The 23,893-nt window shown below is 39.9% G+C and overlaps 1 protein-coding gene across 5 annotated transcripts in view; it reads right to left on the reverse strand.

Moving 5' to 3' along the window:
* Positions 1-7,307, reverse strand: part of KLHL32 (kelch like family member 32) — a 203,050-nt gene extending 195,743 nt beyond the window's left edge. For all 5 annotated transcript variants that reach the window (XR_004267642.1, XM_032274400.1, XM_032274403.1 and 2 more), the window contains exon 1: positions 6,813-7,307. The gene's annotated coding sequence lies outside the window, so the exon portion shown is untranslated. The remainder of the gene's footprint in view (positions 1-6,812) is intronic.
* Between the last annotated feature and the right edge of the window lie 16,586 nt (positions 7,308-23,893).

Below are 23,893 nucleotides of genomic sequence, written 5' to 3' on the forward strand. Positions count from 1 at the left end.
AACTTTGCTGGTCTATGAATGTGATGCAGACACAAGACCTGGCACTGATGTTAACTTGGCTACCATATTTATCATCTGAGAATCTACACCTTACTATAATCAATCTCCATTACGAAATACTTTTTACCGTATTCTTTTCTGGAGCCATAAAGAAATGAGTAAAGGAGTTTCTGTCTTTAATAAAATTTGTCTTTCACAAAACTTGTCTTTCTTATTTTAGGTATCTCAACTAATATTACCAACTACTAAAAATGCATCTGAATTATGAAATTGCACTATACCTTTAGAAATACTGAAATAAATATATGCATACATGCATACCAGGTATAAGCAGAGCACATTTAGCACAAGAAAAAGTATTTTATTTAAGGACATGCTTTATAATCCACCTTATGATGCAAACAGAACTTAGCTTGGTCTATGGGATCCTACAATATACTGCTCAGGCTGACTTCCTACAAATGTACTTTATCACCAGTGTGGTAGGCCGCTCGCAGTTCCCGCTGCTCTTTAGGTTCTCCCTAAGCCCATGAGCTGGGGAGTGACTTGAAAAGAGTCAAGCCATGCTAATCTCATGACTTCTGGGTCATCAGAAACTCACACAATATTTCCACTCAGAAGAAGGAGTTGCTGGTGAAAACAGGGAAGTCACGGTGTGGAGAAAAAAAAAAGATAACTAGAAAGTATTCTATTTAGGAAGGTTTTAATCCTAACTGACTTGAAAGAGAATTTGAGGAGTGTTTTATTTGATCCTAGTGAGCTTTTGACCTTTTCATAAAATTTGCATAATTCAGCATGAAGGGAAACTTCTAGTTGTCAAGAAAGATGTGGGCTCTAGAAATTGACCTTGCAGAAAGGCTAGGAGGTCTGTACCCGCGAGGTACTTGATGCTGCCACTATTAATTCCACAGGGAACACAAGGGGCAGCTCTGCGCTTTTCGCAGATGTGGACCCCTGAGGAGATTCTATGATAGAGCCCAGAGGGCTGCCTGGGTAGGAGAAAACTGACTGACCCCTCCTTCTTTTCCTTATGACCAGGCCAATGCTCCAGGGGCTGCATAAAAGAGGAAACGGTGGCTTGTCAGAGAGAAGACATCATTAATCCCAATATATGCATCCTTCTCCTTGGGAGAGCCCATCTAAGCAGTGTACTACATCACTAAAAGCTCCATAACATAACAAGGCTAGCTCCACTCCAAAGCCAGCACATCAGATTAAGACATTTTATATGGCTCAGGAAATTTAAATGAATTCCATCATTTTGAGGAAAGAAAGGTAGGGGGGAAAGGAGAGGCAAAGGGAAGGAATTAATAAGTACTGAGATTTTATTATACACAACATTGTACTAGATGTTTCTATGCTTATCTTATTTAATCTTAAAAACAGCTCCATAATCTAAGTTACAGAATTCCCATTTTACAGATGCAGAAAATGAAAGCTAGAGAAGATATATAACTGGACTGTGAGTCACAGAACGAAGTAGTATCAGATTTAGTATTCAAATCCAGGCTCCAAGGCTCAGGTTTTTCTGGTTGTGCCATGCTACCTTGCACTTTCCATTGTAGAACTAAAAATCATAAATAATAAGGTTTCTAAGTAATGATTTTAAAAGAGGTATCAGAACTTGTGTCATAAAAAATTGCAAAATGCCTCCTCCACTGCTCTATTGTCTGTGCCATTAGCATCAAATGTGTTCTCACTGAAGCAATCAGCTAGGATGGGACTTCTTTTTCCATCAATATCTTGTATAACAAACTGGTTGTATCATCTGGGTAGGGAAGGGAGAGGGTAGCCCTGCTTCTAAGTAACTGGAATTGGCTCATCTGGCATGGAAAGTAGAATACATTATGCCTCAAATAAACATGTAGGAAAATGTTGACAAGAGTCCATGAAAACTGCCAGAGACGTTTCTTCTTCGTTTAAAAATCATCTTATCAGGTTGGTGACTTCAACCTTGCAAGTGAAAAAGCTATTTTAGACAAATTTACAGCTTTCAATGTTTTTTGGCATCTGTGGAACTAATCCGACTCCAAGTCAAGTCTGCAAAACTGTTTTTTTTTCTACATAGTTCTTTTAAAAATCTCACCAAAACTTATAGTACCATATGTCAAAATCAAGTTAAATTAAATACATTAATGCATTGCAACATGTATATGAAATAGGGAAAGAACAAAAGAAATATGAAGAAAGTTGAGTTCTTCACATTGCTCAACTCCTCTTAGGTAAAGATCTTGGCAAGAAGGGTCTGGGAATGAAGGATCTGATTAGAAACTCCAGGAAAAAGGTGAACAAAATGAATTCCATCTACTAATTCACAAGAAGAGAGAAAATAAAATGTTCTAGGATAAATTCTAAAGTTCTACTCTACAAATTGAAAAACAATTCTGAAATAATAAGCAGTCATATAAGGAGAGAAGGGGAATAAGACACTGCCTGACACAGAGACATAGCCACATCTATCTATGCTGTGACCAAAAAGCCCCCTGCTTATTAAGAAAGATGGGCTCCTTACAGTATCATTTTTCATAATATTTTCCATTACTTGCTAAATATATCTGTGAAGAACAAATCATCATATTGGCCTACATTGTACTTGACAGGAATTAAAATCCCTCTAACTTTAAATTCCTGTCATGACAAATAAGCCCAGTGCTAGACTGTAGCTATGAAGTCTTCTATTTTATTTCATTCTGTTACCTTGTGCTGAACATTCTAACAGGTAGCTCTCCCATCCAGTCACTGAAGATCTAGTACTTAAATGCAAGTCTAGCTCCCATTTGCTTGTCACATTTCTTTCATATCTCTATTGAGGTAATAAATAAAAAGATTGACCCAACCAGGGATGAAGATTATAGTTAATTTATCTGTCACCAACGCCTTCTGTCTGGATTTGATATAGCTTTTCAAATGGTTAACATACAGCTCATGTTTTCCCTTACTTGTCTCAAACATATGAGACTTCATCAAAACTATATGCAACCTTAAAATCTGTATCTGCAAGAGTCTCCTTAGCCTCCAAGTCTATGACTCTACTAGAAAAAATATAACTACATATTTTATCATCTAATTTGCCAGAATCTTTTCCCATTTTTGAAAATCCATATATTTATCCACTCCAAATGAATTCATATAAAATATCTGTGTACGATCTTTCTATAGAAAAGTGATATCATGAAAGGAAATTATGTACCAGCCATTGAACATTAAAAATATCAACACATCATAATGGTTTATGGGCATTTATTGTGTGCCAGTCTTCGTACAGAGATGAGAATACTTGGTTTGTCCTTTGCCTTTATGTTCAGTCTTTTAGAATAATCAGTACTACTACAGTGTCCAGATTCTCCTGTACTGCTACAACTCCTCTCCTAGACTCCTTGCCGAATTTGTCTTCCTCCATCCCCTCCTACTCATCCACAGTTGCCTCTTCTGCTGCACTCCATCTTCGAGACCATAGTTCTTCCACAGCTTTCATGACCTGCTCAGCTACAGTTAGCTCATCAGTATCAGATATCACTAGCATCATCCTCTTAACCCACATTTCCAACACTGTCTGGTGGAACCTCCCATCTTTCAATAGCTATAAGGATTTTCATTTAATATAATTGTACGCAGCCATCAAGTTCCAGGACTAATCCCCCTGCTACATAGGGACTGACCTGATCTCCGCAATCAGAACATTAAAAAAATTTTCCCTGTGTCTGAGTTTCTCATATTTCCATTGTAATATTTAAAACACAACTCACTCAAAATCACAATTATTATAATGTGCATTACATAACAGTCGGGAAGAAGGAATGTGAAGTGAGAAGTGCAGCTGAGGTTTCAATTTCATTGGTCCAGCTGGACTTCGCAGTCTTAGATTCTCCATCTGTAAAATGGAAATAAGATGCCCACTTTATAGAGTCATTGTGAAGCCAATATGGAAGTAGCTTGCTCACAGAAGGGCTCGAAGAGTGGATGCTGCCAGGAGCAGTGTGTTTGCTCTGAATCCTTGAGGGCAGAGATGGTATCTCCACGGCACTCAGCTAGGACTTTGTTAGAACATTACTAACACATACCTGCATAGCATCTTACTAGGGGTGCAACATATTTCCATGAAAGGAAAATTGAAATGCCTTTATTTACTGTTAAAGCATCTTTCCAGAGGAGGATTTTGGAAAAAGAGAACCATTAGAAGTCACTGTTCAAATCTTTTGGCTTTTCCTTTTAACTACACCTCTCTGGATCCACCAAAGAGACTACGTAAATAAAATGCCACTCCTTCTCTCTGACTACTTACCTACCTCAGTGAAGTCCACTAGCATCTCTGTAGCTCTAGTAGAAACAGGAGAAAATGGCAGCTTCTCAAAATGTATTTACCTCACTACAAGACACAGTTATTTAAGGAGTAAACATTTTACATACTAGAGTGTTGGGATTTAATGTCTCTGGGTTCCCATTTATGTTTTTGCTCCTTTGACACGTTGCAGTATTCAGTGGTGGGTTTTAACTAATAACCTAACACTTTAATCAGACGTTTTCATTGAAAGGCTCAGCATGCTCCATTTTCTGACCAACTTTTTATTCTACCTCTTCCTATAACAAGCACTCAACTGACTTTTTCTCCACTTCTTTGCCTTATGTCAAGAAAAAAACTTAAGCCAGGAACATAAGTTCTAAACTATAAATGCTTTTGTTTCACCAGATTCAAAAATTCCTATTTTGGAGCACTTTATGCTCTTTTTCTGAGATATAACAGAGAGATCTAGGAAACCTCAAAAAAAATTTGAACCTGTTTATTGAAGAACAAAGGTAGAGCATTTATTAGACTTTAATATTGAAATAAAAACTGATCCCTCATAATGATGGATATATTTGTTCACATCAGTATTTTATTAAAGAATACTTAGAATTGGGTGAGAACTCAGTAGTTTTGGGTTGTAAACTAGCAGGCCACAGGCCAAATATGACCCAGATACATTTTTTATGTGGTCCTAGAGCTTTTAAAATTAAGGACGCCTCATATAAAAAATCCAGAAGCTTCTGTTTTCCTTGAAACACTGTCATGTTTTAGAGCCTGGATAGTAACAATCAGCTACAGTGGAGTGATAGCTGCCTCCTTTACAGTGGTTTGCAAAGTTCCAGGGGCCACAGTTCACACTCCCTACCCCCTCTCCCACATGTCTTCTCCAGGCCTGCCACACTCCTTTATCTTACTTGTCAGATCCTTGCACACATCTGAAACACAGGCACAACTTTTTTTGAAGGGCAAGGAGACTGGATCCAGAAAGAGCTTCCCCATTCACTAGCTATGACCTTCAGCAAGGTTTGAGTCTTGGGTTCCTCAGCTTTAAATTGAAGGTAATTTCTTGGCCTCAAAGGGTTGTGGGGATTAAAAAAGAAGTATATGAAAAGTGCTTTCTACACTGTAATGCAAAATGTTTGTCATCATCATTCATCTCCCAGAGCTCTGTGAGTTGCATAAATCCCCTCTACCTCAGTCATTATTTGGCTTACTTGCTCCTCACGTTATTTATTACACTCTCTATGACGGAGTTTAAAATGTAAATTAGAAGAATTTGACTTATTTCCTTTCTAATTTAACAAGAAGTAGAAAAGATGAACAAATATCAAAGGAAAACAAAATGAATTCTTGAATGCCAGTGGATCTTTACTGGGTCATTTGTTTGTGATGGAGGTATGAAACTCGTGCAAAGTGTAATTACTGGATTGCTGATGCCTTCATGTACTGTGTTACACACTCACCCACTAGACACCTGAAGCCTCAAAACAAAACAAAACTGACAGCACAGGTACTAGGGGCTCCTATGAAACAGAAGTACTGACATCTTTCATGGGCCTATCAGTCTTCTAGTAGAGGACCCAGTCCATCAGACAAAAACAAAAAACAAAAACAACTACACTTTCAATATAAGCTCTAGTAAGCCATGGCACACATTTTATATCTATCTCTATATGTGTACAGAGGTAGACAGATTTCCAAAAAAATAAGGGATTTGAGAGAAAACAGAATCTTCTCAGAAATGGGCAGAGGTGCAGCAAACTGCACTTAAATAATGATGCCGGGGATGTAAAAATGCAGGGGATATAAAGATGTATGTCATGAATGCTACATTTTTACATTACGAATTCACAAACATGTATTCCTGTTCTGGTCAATTTACGACAGAGGCTCATCCTTGTGGGGGGAACCACAATTAAATCATTTTCTGCTTTTAATTTAAAATAATCACGACTAAGTGAACTGCCAAATACAACTGGAAATAGAGGAGAAGAAGGGAGTCCGCTCTCTTTCTAAGATCACTAAAATAGGAATAAATTATGATTCAAGACACAGTCCGTTGAAAAATTCATCTGACGAATCCTTTTTAAAGCATACCATATAGTGCAATTACGGCTTTTCTTGAAGTTGAAAGAAACTGCCACCTGAATACAGATTAACGAATGCCCAATTACCACAAGGTCCTCAGTGTATATTTTATTTTAAATACCAAAATAAATAACAGCATCATTTAAGAAACCAGGTCTTTCAATAGATGTCCCTGGGCTGATGTTTAAGCAAGTCTCCTTGGCAACCAAGGAGCACAGTACATACTGGGCTGGGGGGGAAGGGAGGAAGCGGGTAGCGACTCCAGGGCTGACAGCATAAGTAACCTGAGTAGTGGCTGCTCCCGTTAGACGACACGGGCAGAGGCTGCATGGGTTGCAAGCCCCTGAGATGTCAACTCCGGGTCTGCCACCACTGGTGCAGCCTCCCACCCTCTCCCTCGGGTCTGCAGAACCGGTTACAAGGAGAGAGACTGGCTTACCCGACGGGGTGAGCGGTCTGTTGGGTTAGGTGCCCGAGACGGCAGCGCAGGCACCGGCCTCTCGTTGATGCACAATGTCTCTGCTTCGCCCCACGATGCTGAGGTAAAGAGAACCCGCACTAGCTTCGCTCTGCTGGTTTGGGGATGCAGAAGTGAAGACGAACGTGCTAGCGTATGTGTGTGTGCGAGTGTGTGTGTGTGTGTGCCTGCGTGCATGTGAGTGCGCGCGAGTGCCTGCGCGCTCCCGGACTGTCGCGCGGGGAACTGCTCCCTAGTAAATAAAAAGCTCTAGCCAGCACTGCAGGTGGCACGTCCCGCTGGCTCCACCCCAGGCGGTCGCGTCAGCCTGGAGACGCACCTTGGCACCCCCGAGGCGGGTTCAGACGCCGTAGGGCTCCGCCCCCTGCCGCCTCCAGCCAGCCCGCGCGCTCGCTCCCCTTCCCCCTTCCCTGCGAGCCCGCGCGCATCCCCTCCCCGCCCCACGCGCAACGCCGCCGTCCGTCGCCAGCGGGCTCGCTCCCCCGCCGCCCCCCGCCCACGCCGCCGGCTAGCAGCCAGCGGGCGCCGCAGGCCCCGGAAGTCCCCTCCTCCACGCCCCCCTCCTCCTAGCTCTCCGGCACCTGCGCGGCGGGCGCCTGGGTCACATGTGCAGCCTGCAGCCAGCACTGCGGTGACTGAGACCCTGGAACCCAGCCTGCTCGCCACCAGACTCCCTTTCCAGGGCTGAGGGGCAGCCTGAGCGAACAGACGCCGTGGCCCTAACTCGTTGTTCCAGAGAGTCCTGATTCTGCTAACTTGGGAAGTTCAAGTTGCCGCTAGTCCTAGCGGCCCTACAGTGGCACTCCTTAGGATAATACACTTTATGGTACTGACCAGAACAAATTCACAGTAACTTTAAGAAATGAAAGGGGACCAACCTCCCAGAAGTGGACGAAATCCCCAAGCCTGAGAAATGAGAAAGGGTGTGATTAATGTGGTTACTGCTAATTCAGCAATAAAACTGCAAACAGACAACCACCACAGAACCATACCATTAAATTCCAGGGCCTGGCACACTCTCGTGCCACTTGCGAGTCATTCAGGTCACTCCTGTGTAAAACATGCTGAGAAACTCACACCAAAGCAAAGTGGATAATTTTAATAGGTACATATTCCACCACTGCATTGAAAACCTCAGTCCAACGTGGAGGTAAGCCACCAGAAGCAGGTAGAATGTAACTAAATTGGAGTAAACTGTATTTTGCAGAAGTTCAGGATTTAACTTGCTGCAAATTTGGTTAATCCTACTTCTTGCAGGTTTATGTTCTGCTGCAGAGTTGGACTAGGAACAGTGCCCTGATCTATTTTGAGGTGTCCTTAATGTTCTCATTGGTCTCAAATCAGTGGTTCATCGATTATTTTCTACTTCTAGATCCACAAGATTTTGGGGTTTATTCATTTGCTCCTTCTGGGGGTTATCTGTCTGTCTTCTAGTGTTTCATTTTCATGATTTTGATATTTGGACGTTAGGATGCTGGGTACCTACTTGTGTCCTGGACACATCAAAGGTACAAGGGAAAGAATGACAATTGACTACAAACATTAGGTGTGGTGTCATCCTAAGAATTTTTCATAAGCAACTTGACAGTTTTCACTGTGTTGTCTTATATCAGAAAATCAAATATGAAAGCATCTTTGAACCAAAAATATTGACAGTGACTGGTATCAATAAATAAAACACTTCTTTAAGATTCCCAAGATGTTTGTCACTAAAGTGAGAATACTTAAAATTTTAATCCCATTTATGTTGATTGGATTATCTGTTTAAAATAAATACAAGCTATTTATTTAGTATAATTAAGAAGAGCAAAGACTATAATTGCATTTACACAGGAAAAGAATATTTACACTGCCAACTCACCATCTGTGTGACTATGGAAGAGTCTTACTGCCCAAGCTGGGTGTGTCATAGTATCTCCTGGTACTAGCACAATGTCTGCCACATAGTATCTACTCACTAAATATTGTTCATTGTCACACAGAGTTGAGGTTTAAATGTTAAATGCCTAGTAAAATGTCTAGTTCAAAGAGGGAAAGTTTTTCCTAAATTACTCCTTAGTATTGATTTCAAGTTTATGTTTTTTCTTAAGCCTCTTATTTCTCTAAAATAAGAGACAGTAATTTATTCAATAGCCACCAAATTCAACACAAATGTATTTTTCAGTTTACTCCGCTCCTAGAGGAGCAACGTATTGGGCACTATTTCTTTCTTAGGTATGGTCTTTCTCCTTATTAAGAAAATGACTTAAAATAATGCTTTCCAAAAGCTGTTCTTTGGAATACTAATTATTTGTTCAGCGATTTTTTTGAGCTTCTAGAATGCGTTAGGCAGTGTAATCCACACAGGTCTTTTAGTTGTCAATAAATATACATTGTTCCTGTTTCAATCTAGTGATGTTTATTTATGAGAGATGAGCTGAAGAAGACTTTTTTAAAAAGTGTGTGTTTGGTTGCAACTGAAAACTCTGCCCGATTTAGGCAAGAAAGAACTTAATAGAAAGAAATCAGGAGCTTACGAATTGATGGGAAGCGGCCGGGAAGCAGGAGGCTCAAGCCTGTAATCCTAGCACTTTGGGAGGTCGAGGCAGGTGGATCTCAAGGTCAGGAGATTGAGTCCATCCTGACTAACATGGTGAAACCTGTCTCTACTAAAAATACAAAAAATTAGCCAGGTGTAGTAGCATGCACCTGTAGTCCCAGCTACTCAGGAGGCCGAGGCAGGAAAATCTCTTGAACCAGGGAGGTGGAGGTTGTAGTGAGATGAGATCAAGCCACTGCACTCCAGCCTGGCGACAGAGCAAAACTCTGTCTCAAAAAAAAAAAAAAAATTGATGGGAAGGCTATCTAGATATCCAGGATAGAAAGCTAGCTGGAGTAACAGCAACCCCAAAGGGTATAGAAGCAGTGACAGCAGTGATAATAATGTGAGGAATGTTGTGATATGGTGTCTTCCATTGCTGAAATGGGTGAGCCCCAATTGATTGCTCTTTGTACTCCCAATTGTAGTCTGCAGCTTCCAGTTGCCCTAGCCTAGAGCATTGACTTGTCCCTCAGTTGTGGTAGTGTGGGACCCCTGCTCATAGCTCCACCAGATTTAAAAAGTAGAGTGGAACTGGGTGGCTGGAAAATAGTGTATGTTCACTACAGGAAATAGGGTGCCAGCTCAAATGAGTTGGGGAAACACTGAAAACTAGGTTCCTATCACATTGGTATATTAAAGACTGAGGTCTTGCATGAAAGAAACCTCTTTCACTTTCTTAAACAAGTATCCTAGAGTTTGGTTGAGTATGAAATACTTTTTTTGTTTTTTTCTGCTTGCCTCTTAATATACTTTGGTAAGCATCTTGGAACACCAGTTTTTACAGCATTTTTTATTTTCATCTATCATCAACCTGTCCATGAGCCAAGATATAGGAGGGTAGCATACATCTAGTGCTGTGAGTTTTTATAAACTCTGTATTCTGACAGCCCCGGGAGAAGCAGATTTGAAACTGTCTCTAGACAGATCAGATTGCTAGCTAAAACTACATCATGAAAAGAGAGCTGTATCATAGTTCTTTGTTCAACTCCTGATAGCTGCCTCCTCCCAAAGCATGTAAAAAGGAAAGTGTCATTCTTAATGCCAGTGTTAAGGTTTTCTATCACAAACCAGTAGTGACATTAAGGAATCACTGAGCCATATTTCTAATTACTGTATGACTCGAGAGAACAGATTAGTATTACTTATGCCAAAACCAAAATTGATTTTTGGCTGATATTCTCTAGTTTTCAAGTGGAGAACACAAAACAACTCCAGCTAACACTTCACTTGACTCAGTTATATGTGGGTACATTTTGTAGCTAATTCATCCTATTCATCAGGAGCCAGTGCCAGTGTCACTCATAACTATTGCCACAGGAAACTTTTTACTGTTCAAATATTTGACGTTTACATTTTCTCTGCGACATTCTCTGATACCAAATGCTGTTGTTGTTTTTAGTCTAATTCACCATAATCAACTAAACACATAATGGGAGCTTTGTAAAAATTTACAGTGCTGAATAGAAAATAGCTGCTACCCATAAGAAAGAATATTCTAATTGCACAATGAAATAGGTTCAACAAAATACAAAGTGGATTCTTAGTCATCATTAAGATAAGGCAGATTTTTTAAAAAATTGTAATTTTCATGTATCAGATTGGCAAAGATGTAAAAAAATCATAATATCTAGTGTACAGAGAATACGGGTAAAGAAGAGCTTATGAGAATGCAAGTCAATACAAATATTTTGGAATATGACTTGTCAATATTTACATTCATTATTTTTTCTTAAAAGCTCATGCTTTTTGGTCCAGCAATTCTAATTCTAAGAATTCATCCTAGGGTTACCTCAAGCAAAAGTGCAGAGACTTATGTGAAAGGATATTCATGATAGTTTGATAATACTCAAGAGACAAAAAGGGAGGGAGAAGTGGGGGGGGGCAGGGACAGAGATAACTAAAGGTCCATTATTTGGGAACCAGTCAAATTATGAAGATACTAAGTATCCATTTAAAAAACAGAGTAGATCTTTTCACACTGATATCAAAGATCTATCACTAAGTGAAAGGTGCAAGTGGAAGATCAATAGGTATAATGTGATGTAGTTTGTGTGAAAGTAGAGGAGGAGAAGGAGGGAGATGTGTGTGTATCTGTGTGTGTTTTTCCATTTTACTGGCTCAGGAGGAGATGCGTGAATCTGAAGATGCCTTTGTTCAGTCTCATACACATCAAGGTCCCAATTGGACCTTCCATGGCACCTCACTACCATTGATTCTCTGTGCCACACTCTAACCCGGGAATTCACACATGTCCTAGGCTATCCAAAATGTCAGGATAGGCCACTCTTAGGGCTCATATTCTCTCCTTCTGGATGTTGGAAGGTGGGACACCATGGAAAGGAAAACTAACACACTCTCTAACACAGGTGACAGTTGTATTGGTCTTACTTCAATGAAGACTTGGTGTCAACAGGTGCCGGAGGTGGCCAGCAGTGTGCATAGTGGAAGAAGATGCTGTCTGTGAGGCTGACACTGCTCTCCAATGATTTTCCTTGACTAGGCCCCTTTCCCTCACCCAAAGAACCATGCTCCCTTACTGAGTAGTCATGATCTTCCTATCATCCCAACCCAGGGAAGCCTATCCAGTCTTCCCAGTTAGCAAGATTCACTCTTCCTCATCATGGTTTTTCCCCTTAACTGTGTCTGTTCCTGCGTATGTAAGACCTTACCATTCCTCTGAGGACTGGCCTTTTGAAACTTATTAAACCAAGAAGCAAATCTGGTTGGTTGATTGGTTTTCTTAACCTGTGGTCTCTAATGCTATCCCTCCACTGAGGCAAGTTTTGTGAAATTCCTACTTGGTTGAATGGGCAACAGCCCAAGTACGAGGAAACACCAGGAAACAAAGGCGTATCAGTTACATCTAGAAATATCCTAGGTAAGAAATGTGATTTTATCTGAAAAAGGGGGTGATGAGGCTCTTTTATTTTTCATTTTCTACCCCTCTGTACTGTTTATTATTTTTATGATGAGCATGAGTAATATTTATATTAAAATGCATCAGTAAATTAAAAGCATTACTTTTTAGAATCAATTTATAAAAGTGGCTATTATAATACTTTTAATTGCATTATTAGAATAGTAAGCATCACAGTCAGAAAAAAATTGCCTAACTATTATGGGAATTCTAAAATTAATCAGGCAACATTGGCAACTACATAACCACACCTATATGTAAACCTGGTAAAAGTAGAAGATTAAAAAACAAATAAATGAAACACATATGAATAGATCCCATACTTTCAATGTTTGGTCAGCATACACTCAAGAAATCTACCTTTCAGTTCTAATTCCATATTCTTTCCTGACCCTTTCCCATTCTCTTTAATCAAAGTGACAGATGATTCACAATAATTTTTAATCAGAGTTTCCTGTATCAGTTACAATTTTTTGCTTCTGTTTTAAGCAACTGAAATTGATTCTTGATAACCTAATTACTTTACTGGAAATAAAGCGAAGAAGGTATTTAATTGGAAGGATACTGGTAGCTCATAGAATTGAGGGACTGGGAAGGAAAACCTGAATATCCAAGCTTTTAATAGGACCAAGAATCCAAATAACTTCGCTTCATCCAAGATGCAAATTCCCAGGAGAATGCAGTTAGTCAAGTTTAGGTCATGAATCTCTCACTGTTTTGATATAGGGAGAAGAGAGGTGGGGAGGACAGGGTATGTGAAATGGGGAAGGAAGACTTCTGCCAAGGAAGAGTGAAGTCCTCCTACCTCAATAGGGGAAAGGGATGCTATACTGCCCAGACAGAGCGATGGCTCTTCATTTTCTCTATCTTTTAAAGTAGACTTAATTGAGAAATTTTATTACTTCTTTTCAATATTTTCTTTTATTATAGCCTCTTCTGCCCCATTACTGCTTCAAAACACATTTCAAGTGGAATCAGAATTAGTATTTTAAAACAAATAAATGCAAGTTTTAAAGATATAAATTCTTGTTTAAAAAGTGATGAGTAACCCACTGAATGTAAAGATATCTCACAGAAGCCTATTTTGAAAATTTTCTTTCATATTTAGGCCACTTATCATAGAATTTAAACTGAACACTTAGTGATACATCAAAATTTTAGTTTCTAATCTTAGAACTCTCTGTGTGGGATCAATTTTCACAGAAAGTTCATCATTATTTTACGGGAGTATAATGTAGATTAATGTACCTGACACTTCTAAAATTCTAACCCAACAGTAGTAATGTGTGAATTTAAGCATGCCAATTAAGAAAAAAGAATTTTAACTTCATTCATTAAAATCATCCATTCGTTCAAATTTAACTAATGTTTCCCAAGCCATATCAGCCTGAAGGTAAAAATAGGTCATAAGAACTGTCAAAAATAACACAAAAATATTTCTCCAGCTTTAGTCTGTCTGATTAACAAAAACTAGCATCCCTGGCTTCCCCACATTTTATTTCAAGTTCTCTCAAAGGTATTTTATCAATGAGCTCTGTTAACTCACCCTATGTATCCTTGCTCGCACAAGAAATGGCCCATTATAGATATTGTGAGTAAGACTACATGGCTGCCTCGGACAGCAGCTCTTTCCATTTTTATTTACTCCTTTTCCTCCTTTTTATAGCTTCTTTCTTCTAGGCCAGTGGTTCTCAAGAAAAGGTAATTTTCTCCCTCGGGGGACATAATGTCTGGAACCATTACTGTTTTGCGTGCCTAGAAGAGAAGAATGCTACTGGCATCTAGAGGGAAAATACAGGGATGCTGCTAAACATCCTACAATGTATGTACGGGATAGCCCCTGCAACAATGAATTATCTGACCCCAACTGTTAGAAACCCTTTTCTAGGCACAGACTTGAGTCTCAGAGAGCTAGCTTAGGGGACAATCTGAGTAAGAAAGATGTTGTGTCCTCAAAAATCATTAGTCCTTTGATGTTCTTCCACTAAAGATGCTCCTTGTCTCTGATTTCACTTAGGATGATGTTTTCCCTGAAGTCTCTTAAGCCCATCACAGGAGTTGATCTCCGGCACACAGAGAACCACACCCAGCAGTCTTTCTGACAAACCCAAACATGCCTGAATACCAGAGGAGGCCCGGTTGAAGTTCCCGCTGGGACCCTTGCAATATTAAAGATAGTATTGCCTCCTCTGTGAAGAATGTAATGATCATTTGGGGCATTGAACAAGAAATGGTGCCTCTGTCATAGCTGCTGTTTTCTGTTGCCAGTATCTCTCTCTAATTTCATCCTCCTTCTGATAACAGATTGGGGCATGGACCTCAAATCAGACAAACAATGACCTTTCCCAGGATGTTTTTCTTCTAGACTCAAGCTGAGTAAAGAGAATCTCTTTTCTGATCTGAGGGCTACAGGGTTTGAGTCTCCAGGGGATCCACTTTGTGACAGTGCAGCTATCATGCAGAGAGAAGCAGAGAGGATGGAAGCAAAGAGAGAAGAGGAAGTGAGAGAGAGGAAGTGATAGTGCTTGCATTCTAGGTTATCCTAAGCCCAGCTCCACTGCCATATTTCCCAGCATTTAATGTGTGCAATCAATTTCTCATTTTCTGTTTAAGTTTGGTTAATTTGGGTTTTATCATTTCCAACATAAAAATCTTGACTAATATGCCAGTCTTCAAAATCCTTGCAATTTAATAAGGCAGATAAAACAGCATGTGAACAGTGCTTATATAAACATAGGGTTCTCCTAAGGTTCTGCTTATGTTTTTGACTGTAGAAAGGGTTCAGGGTTGTTCTTATTACAGTAACTAGGTTGTACATTTGTGTTTTATGCATTTTTCTATAGTTTGATTGTATTTCACCACACATTACTTTTAGATGGAAAAACAGTTCCTGTATGAAGAGCACCAAAAAAAATGGCACTATAAAAATGTACAGGAAGGAAAGAATAAATAGTATATAATTTGGGTCATAAATCATGTTTTAGGTAAATAAATGTACAGGAGGAAGAAGTTATTTCTTCTACTCTCTTATGTTTTCACTGGGGCCTTTGAATTAAATGGACAAAATACAGATTAACAGGAGAAAAAGTATACAAAATTTTTATGTTAATATTCTAATCTTTATGTGTACAGGGGCCTTCATAGAAAAGAATGGAAGAACCAATGAAGCAGTTTGATCCAAGGACTCATGTACCATTCTAACAAAGGGTGATAAATTATGGGAAAATGACGAGACAAAGGAAAATAGGTTTGAACTTCAAGAGACAGTAAATTGTGGGATGCTAATATATAAGGGAAATTAATGGAAAGTAAGGGTTGCTTTAGTAAGGTTTATTCATACAGACGCATCTTGATGCTGACTTTTGTTAAAGTAAAGTAAATATGGCCTGAGAAAGACTCTGTATTTCTATATTGGAGTCCTTGTAGATGAACTGTGACCTAACTTAACAGGTAGACAAGATTGAAAACCTAACTTAGGAGTACGTGCTATTAACAATAGGTGAGTCTTGGCCAACCCCAGCAGCCATATTTCAATCACTCATACACTGATGAGTGTTCAAACTGTGTTCAAACAAGGTGAATGCCAACCTGTAACAAACCCAGCTGTTTCTGTACCTCACTTCCGATTCCTGTATGTCACTCTACTTTTTTGTCTATAAATTTGTTTTGACCACAAGACACCTCTGGAATCTCTCAGAATTGCTGATTCTGGAGGCTGCCCAATTTGTGAATCATTCATCGCTCAATTAAGCTCCTTTTAATTTAATTCAGCTGAAGTTTATATTGTAACTCTTTTTTTCTCTAATGATAATGATTGTTCTCTTTCTTTTTTGGGAAAGGAAAGGGAAACACCTTTATAAGGGAAAATTTATGTCCTGCTTTTAGGCAGGTGGGGGATGGCAAAGAACTTTTTCTGTATCTTCTGTTTTTAATTGCCTTAAGCTCAAAATAATCCTTATGCCAAAGTGGCATATTTTGGGGTGGCATATTCTGATCTTTTTCATAGGTAAGCATGGAATCAAATGTGCATAGTACTTTTACAATTACAGAGCATTATTAATTCTCACTCAGTACAATGAGTATTATCATCCCATTATTATTATTATTATTATTATTTGCTTCATGGATGAGTCTTACCAATTTATTGAATTCACCAGGAAATTAATTGCCGAAAGTAATTGGCTGAAATCCATATTTTCTCCCAAGATCAGTGCTCTTTCCTCTAACTCAGAGCTGCTTCTAAGTTGAGTCACAAAGAAGGCAGCCAAACTATTCCTTCCACTGAGCTCTCAGGCACCTGGCTTGTATTGCTATCATCTGTTGTCATATTTTACTGAACTTTTGCGTTCCTATGTCAGTGTCTTACATTAGGTTGTGAGATCTGCAATAGCATAGCGATTATCTTGCCCATTAGGAGGCTCTTTTCCTTTGTTGTGCCTTTTACTGTGCCCAGAATAGCTATTAGAAAACAGCAACCCCTCAGTAAATATTTGTTGAGTGGTGGGTAGTGAGTGGATATGAGTTAAGAAGCAGGAATATGCAAAAGAGCTGTAGGTACCATGTGACTGAATTATAAATTTCAGTAGAAGAATTTGGAGAAATACCTTCAGAAGAGGAAGTTGGGGCAAAATAATGGGAAGCTGTAAATGCTAATCCAAGGTGTTCGTACTTAAGTCAGGAGGCATAAGTGACGCTGTTTCTCTTTAGGAGGGTTGACCTTCTTAATGGGTTGGAGGAAGGGTCATTGAAATTGTGCAGGATTGCTGGGCGCAATGGTGTGCGCCTGTAGTCCTAGCTACTCGGAGGCTCAGGTGGGAGGATGGCTTGAGCCCAGGGGTTCTGGGCTGCAGCATGCTACGGTGATTGGATGTCCGCACTAAGTTCATCATCAATATGGTCACTTCCCAGGAACAGGGAATTACCAAATTGCCTAGGAGGGGTGAACCATCCCAGGTCAGAAACGGAGAGGGTAAAAACTCCCATGCTGATCAGTAGTGAGATCTCACCTATAAATAGCCACTGCACTCCAGCCTGGACAACATAGTGAGACTCTGTCTCTAAAAAAAAAAAAATAAAAGAGAAAGGAATTGTCCAGGATTTAAGTGCTGGGAACATGGCATACAGTGAGGGCCATGGAAGTGGAAAGGAGAGGAACAGTGTCAAGGCTATGCCCAGCTAAATCCCCTTCTCCCTCACGACAATGAAGGGTGACTTGTCTGGCGATCTGCTAAAAGGTCAGTAGTGCAGGGAGGTAGACAAAACATAATCCATTTGGCAAAGCCACGTTTCAAATGCCAGCAACACCAAATGCAATTATTAAGAATGATGGGCCAGAGGCAGAATTATAGGTAAGGCTGCAGAGCTAATGATTTGTAGCCCACTAGATAAGAAGTCAAAGTTAAGCAAGGACTTAACAAATTCAGAGGATTTTTGGTAGTGGTCACAGTGATACCATTTTATATTAGTTTCCTATTGCTGTCATAACAAATTATCTCAAATACCGAGGCTTGAAATAGGACAAATAAAAGTGTATTATATTACAATTCTGTAGGTTAGAAATCCAGCATGGGTCTCCCTGGGCTAATATCAGGATGCCAGCAGGGCTCAGTTTCTTTGGGATGGCTCTAGTGACACTGTTTCTGTGCCTCTCTGCCAGCTTCTAGAGGTCATCCACACGTTTTTGCTTGTGGGCTTTCCCTCTTTCTTTAAAGCCAGGATCATTAGGCTAAATCCTTCTCATGCTGCCATTTGTCTGGTTCTTCCTTTTCTGCCTCTCTCTTCCACTTTTAAGGACTCTTCTCATTACACTGAGTTCCCTGGATAATCCAGGATAACCTCTCTACTTTAAAGACAGCTGATTTACAACATTAATTCCATCTGCAGCCTTAATTCTCCTTTGTCAGGTAGTATAATCTCTCTATAGACTTTAAGAATTAGGACATGGACATCTGCCCACCACACCCTTCCCCTATGGCAGAGGGGACAGTGCCAGCCTAGCCTGCAGGAGGAGAGCCCTAGTTATTGAGGTGCACACAGGTTAAGGGAAAGCCTGGCAATATTTTGACCCAAGCCACTCTCAGAATCATCACTTCCTTTCACAATTTTTCTCCAATCGTGAACAGTTAACTCTCGTGTTTTTAAGAAAATGTCTTATTCATTAATGTAAAGCTCACCTAGTCTCTCTGCCTACCCATCTAGACTGCAGTGTGCTGGAGCCTGCTTGCACCACTTGCAAAAAGTTATTGATAAAATTTCAGGAATTTGGCAATGTCACATTGACATCAGTCAAGGTAGCACTGTTTACGCCATGAAACTGAATAAACACCACAAATTAGGGCTTTTTCCCTGAGAGCCAGGTATTAAACATGTGCCAGAAAACCACTGGGTATGTATGAATTTAAAGTGAGTGCTGCCAGCCATCAAGCTGGGACCTACATTACGTTTCAAAGACAGTGACTGGTTACTGCAATTAGTCTGGTCTCCCAGACAAATGCCAATACCAAATAGACCATAATTTGTCTAATTAGCCTCTGCTCTCCAGTAGGATATGCATAATTCAGTTTATTAGTTGCTGGGGTGTTGCCAAGGCTAATTGGAGTTATAATGTACCTTAACTGGACAGTAGTGTCAAGAAGGCTATACCTCATTAACAGTTCTTTCTAATCTTAGCAAGATTATAGGTAGCCACAAATACCATGCTTGATAAGAGTTAAAGCACTTCAGAGCTGATTCAGAAAGTGATGACTTAGCAGAAACAGAGAGCAGTAATATATTGAAATAATTTTGCATCTATCTTCACTCAGACAACAAAAAATTTTGAGCTTCTACTAGGAATAAAGAATACCACAGTAAAACTGATAGTTATGGTTCCTTCCCCCACAGGGCTTACAAGCTATCTTGGTGGGAAACGCATACATGCAGGTGTTAGGGAGAGGGGCAGGCAGACAAACAGGCAATTACAATGCAGAGGGACTGGATCATGCAAGTAGTTAGGAGGGCCCCTTACTGAGATTTTCCAGGTCAGGCAAGGAGTCCTGGATAAAGTGACATATAAACTGAGTCCAATAAGTAATAATAATAATAGCTAATACTTATTGAGTGCCTTGTATGCTTCAGTTTAAATCCTAAGCATATTTTCTTTAATTTGGTTTTTCTAACATCCCTGGAGCAAATATTATTAGTATTATCCCTATTTTACAGAAGAGGAAACTGAAGCATAGCTACGTTAACTTACCCCAAGTCTCACAGCCAGGGGAAGAGCTGAGAGAGTAGGAGTTCACCATTTTAAGGGACAATGGAGAAAAAAGTATTCCATTAAAGGGAGCAACACAGGAAAAGTCACAATGGGTCCTAGGAAAAGAGAAAGCTTATTGACTAAAAATGGAAGGGGAAAGTGATGAAATGTGGAAGCTACAGAGAAAGCATGGACTGAGAAACAGGGTTTAATTGTTTGGTTGTTAATCAGGGTGATGAGCAAGTTGGCTTATTTTAAAGCACCATGCAGCCTCCATCTGGGAGCAGAGTGAGGAAAGCCAGTGAGGAGGGTGAAATCCAGGAAGGAGATGGGAGTCGGGGGTGGGAAGGGGTTAAGAGTTGAGGATTCTGCCAGGTTTCTCCCTTAGACACCTGGGGAGATGGTGATGGCCACCACTGAGCTAAGGGACAAAGGAGAAAGAGCAGATTTGTGGGGGGAGATGATGAGTTCAGGTTCAGAATGTTATGTCTGAAAGGCCTGTAGGACGCCTGGGAGATTCTGTAAAGCAGATGGCTAGAGTGATAGATTTGGGAATCATCAAAATAAGATGGAAATTAAAGACAGCAAGAGGAAGAGATTACTCAGAGAGAGGGTGCAGAGTGAAGAGAGCCAAGAGCCTAGGACAAAGCGTGAAGGAAATCTGTATTTAAGGGGCAAAATGGAAGAACGGCAGCCATACACACACAAAAAAGGACCTACCAGAGAGATATGTGGGAAAAGAGCATTTCAAAAACAAGGACATGACCAATATTGTCAAATACTGCAGAGTAATAAGTAAGAGAAGATGATTGTGAGTAAAGAGCTAAAACCAGTGACGACCATAGGGGGAAGTTGAAAATGCTTGAGCTGGTTAGTTAAGGAAATGGAATGGGTCGGGCTGCAGGACTGAGGGTAGTGGAGGATGCAGTAACCTGTATGTGCACAGAATTCTTTTTCTTTACAAGAGACATCAATATTTTCTATCAGAAAAGTGGAAGACACAAAGAGAATTTGCAGTCAGCAACTGAGAAGAGGGCCCGCACCAGAACTATACCATTCTGGCAGCTGGATCTTGAACTACCAGCCCCCCAAACTGTGAGAGAATAAATTTCTGTTGTTTAAACACCCCATTTTATGGTACTTTGCAATGGCAGCCCTAGAAAACTAATTCAGAACATTAAAGCACTAGTTATACAGTTTTAAAAAGACAGTAAAAATATAGTTATATATTATTATGTTATTTATACAATTAACCATATTCATTTTACAATACATATTCATATAGAATTTACCATATGTACTGAATATACTTATAATTTTCGTAAGTGATGACATTTAAAATAAAATTGGCAATTAATTATCCTGGAAAGCACTCCCTTGAGAGTCAAAGCTTGTGCTTTTTCTAGTTTTATGGTTCTCTGATTTTATCAACAAACTGCATGCCACACCTAATTGCCTCATGGTAATCCAGATTAAAATCACATTCTTATTAATACTGAGGATTTACCTAAAAGGCTTAAGGTATTATGTGTGGAAATGCAACAGAAATTGAGGAGTAAATCAGTAACTTCCATTAGGGTACAATTGATTTTAAAAATCAACAAAAATGTTAAACTTGCATTTTATTCTCAGCAACAAGCATTTATTAAGCAGGTACAGTTTGCAAATCATCACATGAAGTGCTGTAGATATGTGGAGGCAAGTGATAGTGATATCACTCCACAGGTTCTTACAATATAGTTGGGAAGACTGAAAATATAAAAACAATAAACACAAATTAGAGTGCTCATACACAATGCTGCAGATATACTGTCTTTTCTCAAGAACAGGGGAGCAAGCCCTTCTTTCCGCCATCATATAAACACATCCTTGGGTGTTCCCCTTTGTGTATCCTCTCTGATATAGCCACAGAGAGAGGTAAATTTTGTCTATTTTGTTTTTCTTTATCTTCTGTTGGAATGTTTCTCATTCTTTTTCCCTGGGGATGGGGTTATTAAAAACAGAGAGGTCATATGTGGTACCTCCCTGTGCCACTTCCTGGTTTCAAGTGAAGGAGATTCCACAAGAGGGTATGTTGTGGGTAGTAGAATGGTAAATGGTAAATGTGGGAGCCAGCTACTGCACCCACTCCCAAAGTGAAAGGCATTGTCATGGGTCTAGAGAAAGTGACATCTTATAATAGAGCTGCAGTCCAGTAACCTGGCTCACCTCCAAAGCTGGCTGTGCAAACCTTGTCTCTGAATGCCTGGCAGTCTTCCTCCTGCCATTTCTCCTTTCTCACCTGTGACATGTGTGGGAAATGTGCAAAGCAAAAAGTCCTTTAAATCTTCCAAAGACTACCCTTTGTCTTCTTAGGATTTTTTACAATACCAGCAGGACACCACTGCTGACATTCTATTTCTAACTTTTAATGTATTCAATTCACAATCCCTGCACATAAAAAAAGCACAAACTTTCAAACTCTCCTGAATGTGCTGATGTTCTGGCAATAACTCTATTCTCCTTTTCTGGTTAGCTCTCAAATGTTGGCCTGGAAATAATTACTACAGAAGGAAAGAGCACTGGATGGGAAATCAGTATACCTGAGTTCTAGTCCTGATCCTGCCTCTAACCAACTGTAGCATCTTAGGCAGAGTTACCCCTATCTCTGCTGATTCTGTTTCTGCTCAGCTTGTCCATCGTGGAGCTAAGAGATGGGACTGCCTTAGCTAAAGAATAACCCACAATAGTGAGAGCAGAGTAGCAGTAGATTTGCATTTTCTAAAACTGTGGAATAAGCAGGGTTGCAAAGCATAGTCCAGAACCAAAATCAAGACCAATCACACAAGATTGTTGAGTCTAAAAACTGGATCCTAAGACAGAAAGAAGGTCCAAAAATAAGCCTTCGTGACACACATGCAAAATCCCAGAACAGAGCAGTTAATTTTAGGAGTTGACAGAAGTGTTTTTTTCTCTTTTGTCTTCTATCTTTTCTCTGTCTATCTTTACCATCCTCACTTCCATGTGGTTCTGATAGGGATGCTGAATTCTCTAGCCCTACCAAAGGATGGGCACTTGACCCAAGGCAGGTCATTTGGTATCCCTCTTGTCTGATCATTTAAATCTGGAGCAGAATAAAAACATGCAGCAGCAGAAGTCAGCCGGACTTCAGTGCTTGAATTGGTAGGATCTTAGCCCTTCTGCTGCTTAGATTCCTGAAGCTGCCCTTGTAAAGGGTCAGGTCTTCCTTTATCAGGTCTCTGTACCCTACAAACAGACCCTCTGTTTTGCTGAAGTGTTCATTCAGTTTCTCCTTGTTTCAACAAAAGAACAAAGCATATCCCCAAATGCTAGAATTCAAACAGGCACAAGTACAAAGCTTTGGTCTTCCTGTGCAGCAGAACTCATCCTGGGAGAGCTGGCAGGGAGCAAGCAGGAGGCATGTCAGAGTGAGCACCAGAAACTGCTGAAAGGGAGGAGTCAGGACAGTGGCAAGAAGTTAGGGCAGTAAAGGGAGGGAGTGCGGACAGTGGACAGTTGTTGATTGAAAAATGAGTTGATTATCCTAGATGATGTCTAAGTTCTAACTAGAATACTATAATTGAAAATGATCAACTCCATGGCCCAAATTATTACTGCCATGTTTCAAGTGAGATAGAGAGAGGAATTAGTTTTGTTTTTTTTTCTCTTTTGGTCTTACTTTTTGCTAAGACTCTAGTGGATGGAAATATCCAGAAGTGTAGGATGATGTATGACTCCAAGTGTTCTGATTCAGTATTATAAATGCAGAGGGGTGTGCATGTGGCAGAAGCCTGTTAATAACATTCATGTGACTTTTTTATGTGTCTCACAAATGAATCCCACCAAATCATCATGCAGGCCAGTTTTATCATTACAAGTATACATTTATTCTTGAACACCTCTGTGTGTGGCAAAGTTTTGGTATACTTCTTTTCCAGGAATATTTCTTGATGTCAACATCAGCTTGTACTTTTGTGCCTTGGGTTACCATGATATGAGAAACACTTCACTCATCTTGAAATTTCCTCCTATTTCCCTTGTATGCTACCAAAGAATATATCTTATGGGTCTCAGATACACAACTCTACCATTGGGTAGCTTTGCTGCCCTGTGATCCTTTTGCTAGTTTTATGGTTTAGCTGTTGTAGAAGGCAAAAATACCAGTACACATGAGTACTATGTTAAGCACACTTCTGCCTCAGAGCCTTTGTGGTTTCTGTTCTCTCAGCCTAGAACTACAGAGTGTTGCAATAATGTATTAATGAAATAAGGTATCTGAAGATGCAAACTTCTAAGCCATAAAGTGCCAA

The sequence above is a fragment of the Sapajus apella genome, unplaced genomic scaffold, assembly GCF_009761245.1.
Source record: "Sapajus apella isolate SASKATOON/1434 unplaced genomic scaffold, GSC_monkey_1.0 scaffold6, whole genome shotgun sequence".
Taxonomy (NCBI): Eukaryota; Metazoa; Chordata; class Mammalia; order Primates; family Cebidae; genus Sapajus; species Sapajus apella.